We start from the raw sequence: 9889 nt of genomic DNA on the forward strand, positions 1-9889 counted from the left end.
CCACCTCTTCCTGCCGGGCGTAAGACGTGAGGACGCCATTTTGTAACCATAACAACGGTTGATTCGGGGGAGAAATGGCTGCCGGTCAACAAACTGCGGTGCAACCTTACCTGTTCGAGCCGGAGTCCGACCCAGAACAAGAAGAGGCTCCAGAAGTAAGTCAGCAGCCAAGATTGAACATGGATGTTTCTCAGTGGTTAGTAGTTAAGTTTGTTACCTCGAAATATACCGGTTTATAAACTTTAAATAAATATTACAAAAGAAACAACACGACGTGATTGCTTAGCTATCGTAGTTTCCAATCAATAATACAATTCTGCTAAAAAATAGGTGTTCCTGTGGCAATTGTGAACAAATGCCTACAGAACCTGAGAATATATGCTGTATGGAAATATCACAAGTAAGTGTGAACACTGTGCAAACATGGTTGTAATTTTGCAGTCTCTCTTTTCTATCATCCATTGTCACTCACTTATCTTTCATAATTTATAGGTTACACGAAGACTACAGCAGCTTCCTGAGCCACCAACATGCATGGTGGACCATCCTGGCCTCGAACCTGTCTGCCTGAATGTATTTTCACTGCAGAATGCACTAAACATTTATCGGGCAGACTATGGACCTTTACGTCTCAGGGGAATTGTGCAGTAAGCTTTCAGTCACATAAATACTATTAATTTATCGCAAAAATGTTATGCTCAAAAGTACGTAGGTGCTTCCTCTATCTTACATTGCTTATAGTTTATGGTTATAGTTTATCCTTATTATTTTTTACTGAGATCCCAGCTTGTGATCAACAAATGTATATCTAATTAGCTATCTATCTATCCATCTAGTTAACATGAAAATTACATATCAAACAATGAAAACACACAGAACAGTAAGTAAAGATTGTTTATTGTACATTTGTAAACATGTGTAGACATATGAAATAATAAAAACAATAGGAAGATAAATTACTGAAGTGGAACAGTTGAACTTTGTACTTCAATATCAATATAAAAATAATAACAATGAAAGTATCTTATTGCCATGGACGTGAACATTCAGTGCTGACTTTATATTACATTGTGTCCAGCCAATATAGATACCTAGCCTACAGAAGCTTTGTAAGCTGGTGCTGGGGCTTTCTGGGCCGGGGAGTGAGAGTTGTGCTGGCCGCCTGCGTGGTGCTGAGGATTCGTGCAGAGTTCCCTGATGCAGAAGGACAGTATGTTGGGTTCAGACCTGTCCTTGGTTGAACCTCGACACATAACCTGCTATAACGGTCAGCTTGTCAGGTCGGTCAAACTGAGCCGAGAGGTCTTCAGGGATTTTAAGCTTCAGCACCTCGTTCACATATGGGGCAGGGTCCTGGAAAACCTTATCAAAGATGAGGTCCAACAGTGCATCAACGTAATCTGTAGTGCAATAAACAAAGATGTATGTTTACAGGAAAGTTGCACTAGAACCAAAAAGCCTTGTGTAAAGTTTATCTTGTTATTTCACCTAATTACTTCATATTTATACATTCTCCTTATTTATTATTTCTTTTGAAAACCATGTAAAAAGAATTCAGATTTTATTTGTTTGTGTTTATTTTCAACATTCTGTGATATGCCTGTATGTTCATGTTTACTTTTTATTTGTGGAGTTTAAATAAAAGACTGTAAAACTTACGGAATGTTGGCTCTGCTTTCACAGGCTTTGCAGTGCATTCTCCGCGTTTTGACTTTGGGAAGTTGACTCTGTAGAGCAGCTCTCCTCTTGTCGATGTTGCCTGAGGTCGGCCAGCATTTTCATTATAATGCAGGGCAGCCAGGTAGAGTCTTGGGTGGAAAAATAGTAGTTAGAAAGATAGCAAACAAACTAAATTATTATGAAATAAACAGATACTGGTAGTTTTATTACCTGCATAACATTCCAAGGTATGGGAAGACAACATTCTTCGGTGCAAACCGCAAAATGACACTGTGGAATGCCTCTAGCGATGAGGTCTGATAGTGAGGGCTGAGCTTTTCAACATCTCTCAGGATTCTCTTGTTAATCAGTGCCTTTTCTAACCTGCAGAAAGCTGGTGTCCCTGGAAAAAAGAAATCACATGAATTCAAACTGTTAAACATCTTTTAGATATTAAAAAAAAACATTTTATTCCCAATTTTGTTTTTATCTACCTGCTTTCAACCATTTGCTCTTGTCCCTTGAGGTGCGCTGTGGATGCAAGCACTGGGGGAAAGCAGGATCTGGATGTGTGTGGATGTCTTGGACATGGTTGAGAATGGAGGTCCACTTAGCCACTCTCTCTGGCCCTGAAGTAGAGGAGGCTGCTGTCCAGTACACATGGTTCTTTATGCTTCGAAGCCACTTCTTCAGCTTTTCGCATTCTTTGTTCTGGGCTATCTTGACCAGTTTCTTGGACAGTCCTAATAAAACAATATTTGTCACATTCAGATAAACAGTATAAGTTGATTACAAAATAACTCTAACCCATGTAACATATTAGTGATTATGATAATAGGATAATATAATGTGTGGACCTGTGAGCAAGGGCATTTTATCTTGATTGTACCCCTACCTTTTTCCATGTGCCAGACATCGTAGTACTGTGTCACATTGGCCTCCCTCAGGAACTTCTGGATCTGAGGGTGACGGTCTGTGACAATGCTGTCCAATGTAACACCACATGCCTCCAGGAGAGCAAGGCTCCTCTTCAGACCTTCTTTTTCCATGTGGTAGCTTCCCCCGACTTCGTTGCTCTGATCAGAAAAACAGGACAAAAGTCTATTAAATATATGATTCTTAAAAGCAGTCATTAAACACAGATTAGTTATCTTGAATAAAGATCACACCATTTCACTCACCTGAACCAGCTGTATGTCGACAATAGTGTTGCTCCTCAGGTCCATCATTGAGTAACTGCCAAACTTGGCAGAGTGGCCTTCAAAAATAAATGTAGAATATCACAGAAATGTAATCTTACCTATCAATTTGTTGTACTTCATCGTAAACACTTCTCTAAACAAAAACATTAGAGTAAAATTTATCAGAGAGTCTTGTATACCTGGTGAGTCAGCCCTTAGGTCGCCACCCAGGATAACACTCTCCTGTTGACTAAGCTGCTCCATCATCCCGTTCTGCACAGTCTTCCACGTGTGTATGATTGCAGGCTCTATGAACGTCCGTGCATGACGCCTAAATGTGTCATACTGAAACATCTTCAGCTGCATTGCCCGGAAGATCTGAGGACAGACAGACAAGATGTGTCATAAGTACTGCTCTATACAACATTTAGCAATATGATATGCAAAAATAATACATTTACATAGTGATGACTAAATCTATTACCTTTTCAAGTTTGAAGAAAGATGCACCTGTGGTGTATATTGCAGCTGAGAGCTGGAGGTTTCCTGCAGGTGTGCTTCCCAGAATTGGCTGGCTGTTCCATTTTCTGAAGAACTGACAATGTGGGCATGTTTGTTCTACAGAGATGAATGTGCCGACCCTTCTTGTCTGCACGTCTGACACACGCTGACAGACAGGGCACACCTCAAACAGCTCCATCAGACACTTTTCATAGACAATATACGTTGGTGTCTTATGAACAGGGCAGGAAGGCTCCAGTCTAGTAGAAAAACAAAATAATCAAAAGAGAAATTAGTAACTCCCACACAGCTTGAGACAAATTATGTAAAAACATGTAGGGAATAAAAGGAATTCTGAGGTTATTAACTCACGTCACATCTGCTGACTCTGACATAACTGTGACAGAGTCCTCTGGATCAAATGTAGAATCCTTGGGGTCGGGAATTTCCATGGATGAACTACCCTCCAATGGATTCGCCTCTTCCTCCTCCTCCAGTTCCAAGCGAGCCCTTTTACTTGGTCTTTTTATTGGGGTTGATGTTAAAAATGGTTGACGAGTTGAGAAGGCAATGGTTGAGGTGCCAACACCAACATCAGCACAGGACACTGATTTCTGTGTGCCTTTGATAGATGAAAATATATTTTTCATTAGCCACTCCATATTCATAACAGAGTAAAACTAAAATTACACTATATAGAAACATAGTGACTAACATGACATGATATGCTTTTGGGCAACAAACCTGTGCTTCTGAAGTGAGGCTGGAGAGTTCTCATGGAAAGCTGTGTGCCAACGTTGCATGTCACTGGTTGGTCTGTCTGGCAGGCAACATGATGCACCACAGGCTGCTGTACAGTTGTACTTGTCTAAACACAAAAAGAAGCAATAGGTTATGTGTCTGCTTTCTCATGTTACATGAAAAATAAAAATATGTAGACAGAAATGATGATTAGCAATAGACATTTGTGAAGCAAACTTTTCTGTGTCCATGCCTGCATATAACTGATAGTAGCACAGCAGATATCTAGCAGGTAGCCCCTGTCTCCGGAAACAAAACAAAGTAGTGACTGCTTTATTGCAGATAACGCTTTGGTGCTCTCATGTCTGGTCTCTCATGCCAATAGGTTACGCTAGAGCTGTAGTTACATGTATACAAACGCACAGGAACTATTTCGACTGCCAACACAGTCCTTTAGCACAACATGCTAAGTAATGAACATAGCTAACTGGTCGGGAATAAAAGACCATTTTATACCGTGTCCTCTCCGTGTTCACGGCGGAACAGTAGCTCACCGTCCGTGAACTCCTGACAACGCTACAGCTGTAGTTGCATGTAAACAAACACACAGCCATTTAGCACAACATGCTAAGTAATGAACATAGCTAACTGGTCGGGAATAAAAGACCATTTTATACCGTGTCCTCTCCGTGTTCACGGCGGAACAGTAGCTCACCGTCCGTGAACTCCTGACAACGCTACAGCTGTAGTTGCATGTAAACAAACACACAGCCATTTAGCACAACATGCTAAGTAATGAACATAGCTAACTGGTCGGGAATAAAAGACCATTTTATACCGTGTCCTCTCCGTGTTCACGGCGGAACAGTAGCTCACCGTCCGTGAACTCCTGACAACGCTACAGCTGTAGTTGCATGTAAACAAACACACAGCCATTTAGCACAACATGCTAAGTAATGAACATAGCTAGCTTGTCGGGAATAAAAGACCATTTTATACCGTGTCCTCTGCGTGTTCACGGCGAAACAGTAGCTCACCGTCCGCGAATTACTAAGACCAATTAAAACAATCTTCCCTGCGTGTTCACAGCGGAACAATAGCTCACCGTCCGCGAACAACAGAGACATTTCACCCGTCTCCTCGCCATGTTCATGGCCGAGCAGGGGTTCAAGGCCGGTTCGAAGCGATACAATCTCAATGTCCTAATTCATTTTCTCAAATCACCGTCATGTTTTAAAAGAGTGCTGATATGACAAATTAACGTTTGGTAACATTAACACTATAGTGAATCCGACTGCCAGTAAGCACAACGTTGAACACTTCACATGTAATGTTAGCTCAGCCTCATTCGGCTAACACGACGGTTAGCATTAGCTCATGTGCTAAATGACCAAAGTAACACAAACTATACTGTTTTTGTAAATACTTACAGTTGCAACATCGGTGGCGTCGGCACGGACAGTGGGTATGGATCCATCTTTTAGGAGCAGTCTTGTTGACAATCCAGCGGTATACTGTCCGTGGTTGGAGAAACAGTCCGATGTGAAGTGATTCGCACAGACCAGGACATTTTTGCTCAATGACGCTGGGACGTTTCCCTGGTAAACAAAATTTAGCCACTTCGCTTTTAAATCCTCTTTGTTTGGGAGGCGATGTAGCGACATATGAGGACCCGTGCATCCGATGACAGAGCAGCAGTGCTTGGCTTTCGGCTTGTACATGGTGGCGGTTAGGCTGTCGAGTACAAGTGAAGCGAGTAAGAAAAAATGGCGGATCCTTGTTCAGGTAGCCGGCGTAATGTGGGCGGGGATATGCCATGAATATGCAATGACTATGCAAGAATATGCAAAAGACCGGATTGTGACGTCACAATACGGTAAAAATCCAAACGGCTCGTTTAGAGACTAAATTCCTGACTCTGCCAGTTACTAAATATTGACTTAGTTGTCAAAACTCATGTTAAAGGGGTCGGGAGACACCCCGGATACGCAAATATACAAACTAAAGCAAGGAAAAAGTCAGTTTTGCATAATATGTCCCCTTTAAATCTTTATTGTCAATTTATTGCAAAAACACATACAAACAAACAAAACAAAGAGATGCCTGGAGAGAGCATATCATTCTTACAGTCTTACAGATTGGTATATCCATCAATTATTATTCCAGTCCAGTATCATCATTCAGAGTCTTATATAGAGTCCATTTTTCCCATTTTTTGTCCAGTTGTGCTTCCTGTAGCCTCAGTATGTGAGTCAATTTTTCCATTAAGAAGATTTCTTCCACGATTGTTATCCATTGTTCTTTTGTTGGTGGTGTTTCCTTTCCCCAGTTCCTAGTGATGGCTTTCTTGCCTGCCACCAGTTAGTTATTTTGGTCAAGTATCCATCTCGAGTGGTATCAGTCTCTTCTGAGAATTTGCACAAATAAAGCACTAAACAAGTCTTAGGCACTCCATGTCCTAATATTGGCTGTAGCTCCTCACATATCATTTCCCAAAATACTATTATTTTTTGATATTTCCAAAAAATGTGAGAGTGGTCCACATTAAACGATCCACAGCCTCGCCAACATTTCTGACGGTTGTGTAGTTGCTTACTCTTCATTTTCGGTGTAATAAAAAAACGAACCAGATTCTTCCATGCAAACTCTCTCCAAATTCGTGAGTTAGTGGATGAATGATGTATCTTGCACATTTTATGCCACTCCTCATCTGAAATTTCTACATTAAGTTCTTCCTCCCATTTCACCTTAATATATTTAGTTGAATGTTTGTTTTGTTGTTGTATTCAATCCATGATATAATGTTGAGATTATTCGTATGTCACTTTCCTGATATGCTTTAACTATGATTCGGATGACATCATTCATTTCCCTGGAAGAATCTGATTTGATCTCCTTTTTATAGTAGTTCCTTATTGGAAAGTATCTAAAGATTTTGTGTGTATCCAACTCACATCTTCCTCTGAGATTTTCAAAACTCACCAGCTCCCCTTTGTTTTCCAACACACACCAAGCAGTTATTCATTTTCCTGCCCATTGTTTAAATCTTTGATCATATTTTGCTGGATCAAAATTGCTGTCATAAGCTACCCATTTTAATATTTTTGCATCATTCTGAATTTTGTACATTTTCAGTATTTTAAACCACAGATCTAATGTGAGTATTGTAATTGGATCCATATTAATTTTGAGTTCCTTATACAACTGGCTATCACCAAGCATATTTTGAATTGGAGTTTGGTTTACTTCTTTTTCTATATGTTTCCATTTTGCTCTATATTCTGGTTTACACCAGCAATATACAGGTCTCAGTTGAGCAGCATAGAAATACTCTATCAGTTTCGGAAGACCCATACCACCTCTTTCTTTGGGGAGCTGGAGAGCTTTATATCTGACTCTAGGTTTTTTGCCCCCCCCCCCAAACAAATCTGGAGATCATTCTATCCCAACTTATGAATTGGTCCCGGGTGACATCTATTGGCAGAGATTGGAAAACATATAAAAATATGGGTAGTATATTCATTTTAACAATATCAATTCTTGAACTTAAGTCCAGTGGTAAGGTAGACCTTCTCGTTATATCTTTCTGTATTTCTTGTTTTAAATTTTAATAATTTGCACCATATAGAGAGATTTTTAGTGATCACAACACCTAAATATTTGATTGTTTTTAAGTTCCAATTCAATTTGTATGATTCCTGGATCTCTCTCGATGGATTATAGTTGAGTGTTAAAATCTGAGTTTTAGTTACATTGATTTTAAATCCTGACAGATGTCCATACAGGTCTAGTTACTTCATCAGATTAGGGAGCGTTGTGTTTGGTTGCTCATGGAAAGCTATTATGTCATCGGCAAAAAGCCCAATTTTATGTTCCACATCCTTAATTGTGACACCTTTAATTTCCTTATTTTGTCGGACTGCTTGAGCCAAAGGTTCTTTAAAGATCGCGAAAAGAATCGGCGACAAACAACATCCTTGTCTGGTCGATCTTTCTAACAATATTTTGTCGTTCAAATTTCCATTGATTTTTATTCTAGCCGAAGGTTCTTGATATAGTGTTTTGATCAGTTGTACAGATTCTTTATTGAAACCAAATCATTCTAGTACTTGATAGAGAAATTTCCAATTAACGCAGTCAAATGCTTTTTCCGCATCGATACTAACCAGTACAGTACTTTGCTTCTTTTTTTGTGATTGGTCAATTATTTGCAAGGTTCTTCGAATACTGTCTTGTGTTTGGCGACCTGATATGAACCCTGTTTGGTCCTCATCTATTAATTCTGCTATAAATGTATTTATTCTTTTAGAAATGATGGATGTATATATTTTGTAATCTATATTTAGTATTGAGATCGGTCTATACCCAGCCAGCATGTCCATGTGGGGCCCATAAGGGTTAAATACGGGCTATGTGGGTACTGAGTGGGCATGGGCTTGAACTGGGCAAATTTTGCAGGTCCCATGCGGTTTCATTTACATAGGCCCCACATGTGAAGCCCATGTGGGCTGGCTGTATGAGCCCCATAAGGGATGTAAGTGGGCTAAGTGGGCATGGGCATAAACAGGGCAAATTTAAAGGGCCCCATATTTTTTCAGAAACATGGGCCCCACATGGGGAGCCCATGTGGGCTGGCTAAATGGGCCCCATAAAGTATGTGGGCCAGGTGAGTCTGGGCTGGAGCTGGGTTACATGGACATGGGCCCTATAGAGAATATAAGTGGGCTAAGTGGGCATGGTATGGGACCGGGAAACACTATGTGGGACCCATTTGATTTTAGTTACATGGGTGCCACATGGGGAGCCCATGTGGGCTGACTACATTGGCCCTATAGGAAATATATATGGGCTAAGTGAGTCTGGGCTGGAGCTGGGTAACATGGACATGGGCCCTACATGGAAAATAAGTGGGCTAAGTGGGCATGGTATGGGACCGGGAAACACTATGTGGGACCCATTTGGTTTTAGTTACATGGGTGCCACATGGGGAGCCCATATAGGCTGACTAAATGGGACCCATAAAGTAAGACTGTTGGAAGACCATTTCAGGTGACTACCTCTTGAAGCTCATCAAGAGAATGCAGAGTGTGTGCAAAGCAGTAATCAGAGCAAAAGGTGGCTACTTTGAAGAAACTAGAATATAAGGCGTATTTTTAGTTGTTTTACACTTTTTTTTTAAGTACATATTTCCACATGTGTTAATTCATAGTTTTGATGCCTTCAGTGTGAATCTACAATGTCAATAGTCATTGAAAAGAAAGGAACCTCATTGAATGAGAAGGTGTGTCCACACTTTTGGTCTGTATGTATATATATATATATATATATATATATATATAATTGTGTGTGTATATGTGTATGTATATATATATTAAACATTACCACCCTTGATGAGTGTGGGGTTTATGAGAATTTTGCCCTTAATTATTTCAGTGTATTTCAATTATTAAATTAAATTAATAGAAAACATAACACCTGTTATCACCCAGTGAAAATCACTTGTAGCAGCTAAAGTGAAGTGAAAATAAAAATTGGAAACATTTTTTCAGAAACCCCTTATGAAGAAAAACCATAAAAGGAAGTGTACGATGCCCGGATTGGCGTCACCGGGGCCCCACCCTGGAGCCAGGCCCGGGGTTGGGGTTCGCAGGCGAGCGTCTGGTGGCCGGGTCTGTGCCCACGGGACCCGGCCGGGCGCAGCCCAAAGGAGCGACGTGGGCCCGCCCTCCTGTAGGCCCACCACCCGCAGGAGGGTCCATAAGGGGCCGGTGTGGTGGGATTTGGGTGGCTGTCCTGGGCAGGTGCCC

At 40.8% G+C, this 9889-nt stretch overlaps 2 long non-coding RNA genes across 2 annotated transcripts; both read right to left on the bottom strand.

Annotated features, from left to right (window-relative positions):
• Positions 1-1170: 1170 nt before the first annotated feature.
• On the bottom strand, positions 1171-1964 carry LOC311014393. Its single transcript, XR_014597260.1, has 3 exons — positions 1891-1964; positions 1660-1808; positions 1171-1400 (listed from the first exon to the last, which is right to left on the bottom strand). It is a non-coding gene; the product is annotated as an uncharacterized lncRNA (long non-coding RNA).
• Positions 1965-3824: 1860 nt separating this feature from the next.
• LOC311014394 lies at positions 3825-5577 on the bottom strand. The gene is made up of 3 exons (XR_014597261.1): positions 5513-5577; positions 4086-4209; positions 3825-3963 (listed from the first exon to the last, which is right to left on the bottom strand). It is a non-coding gene; the product is annotated as an uncharacterized lncRNA (long non-coding RNA).
• Positions 5578-9889: the final 4312 nt, after the last annotated feature.

The sequence above is a fragment of the Eutrigla gurnardus genome, assembly GCF_963514095.1.
Source record: "Eutrigla gurnardus genome assembly, chromosome: 6".
In the NCBI taxonomy this organism is placed as follows: Eukaryota; Metazoa; Chordata; class Actinopteri; order Perciformes; family Triglidae; genus Eutrigla; species Eutrigla gurnardus.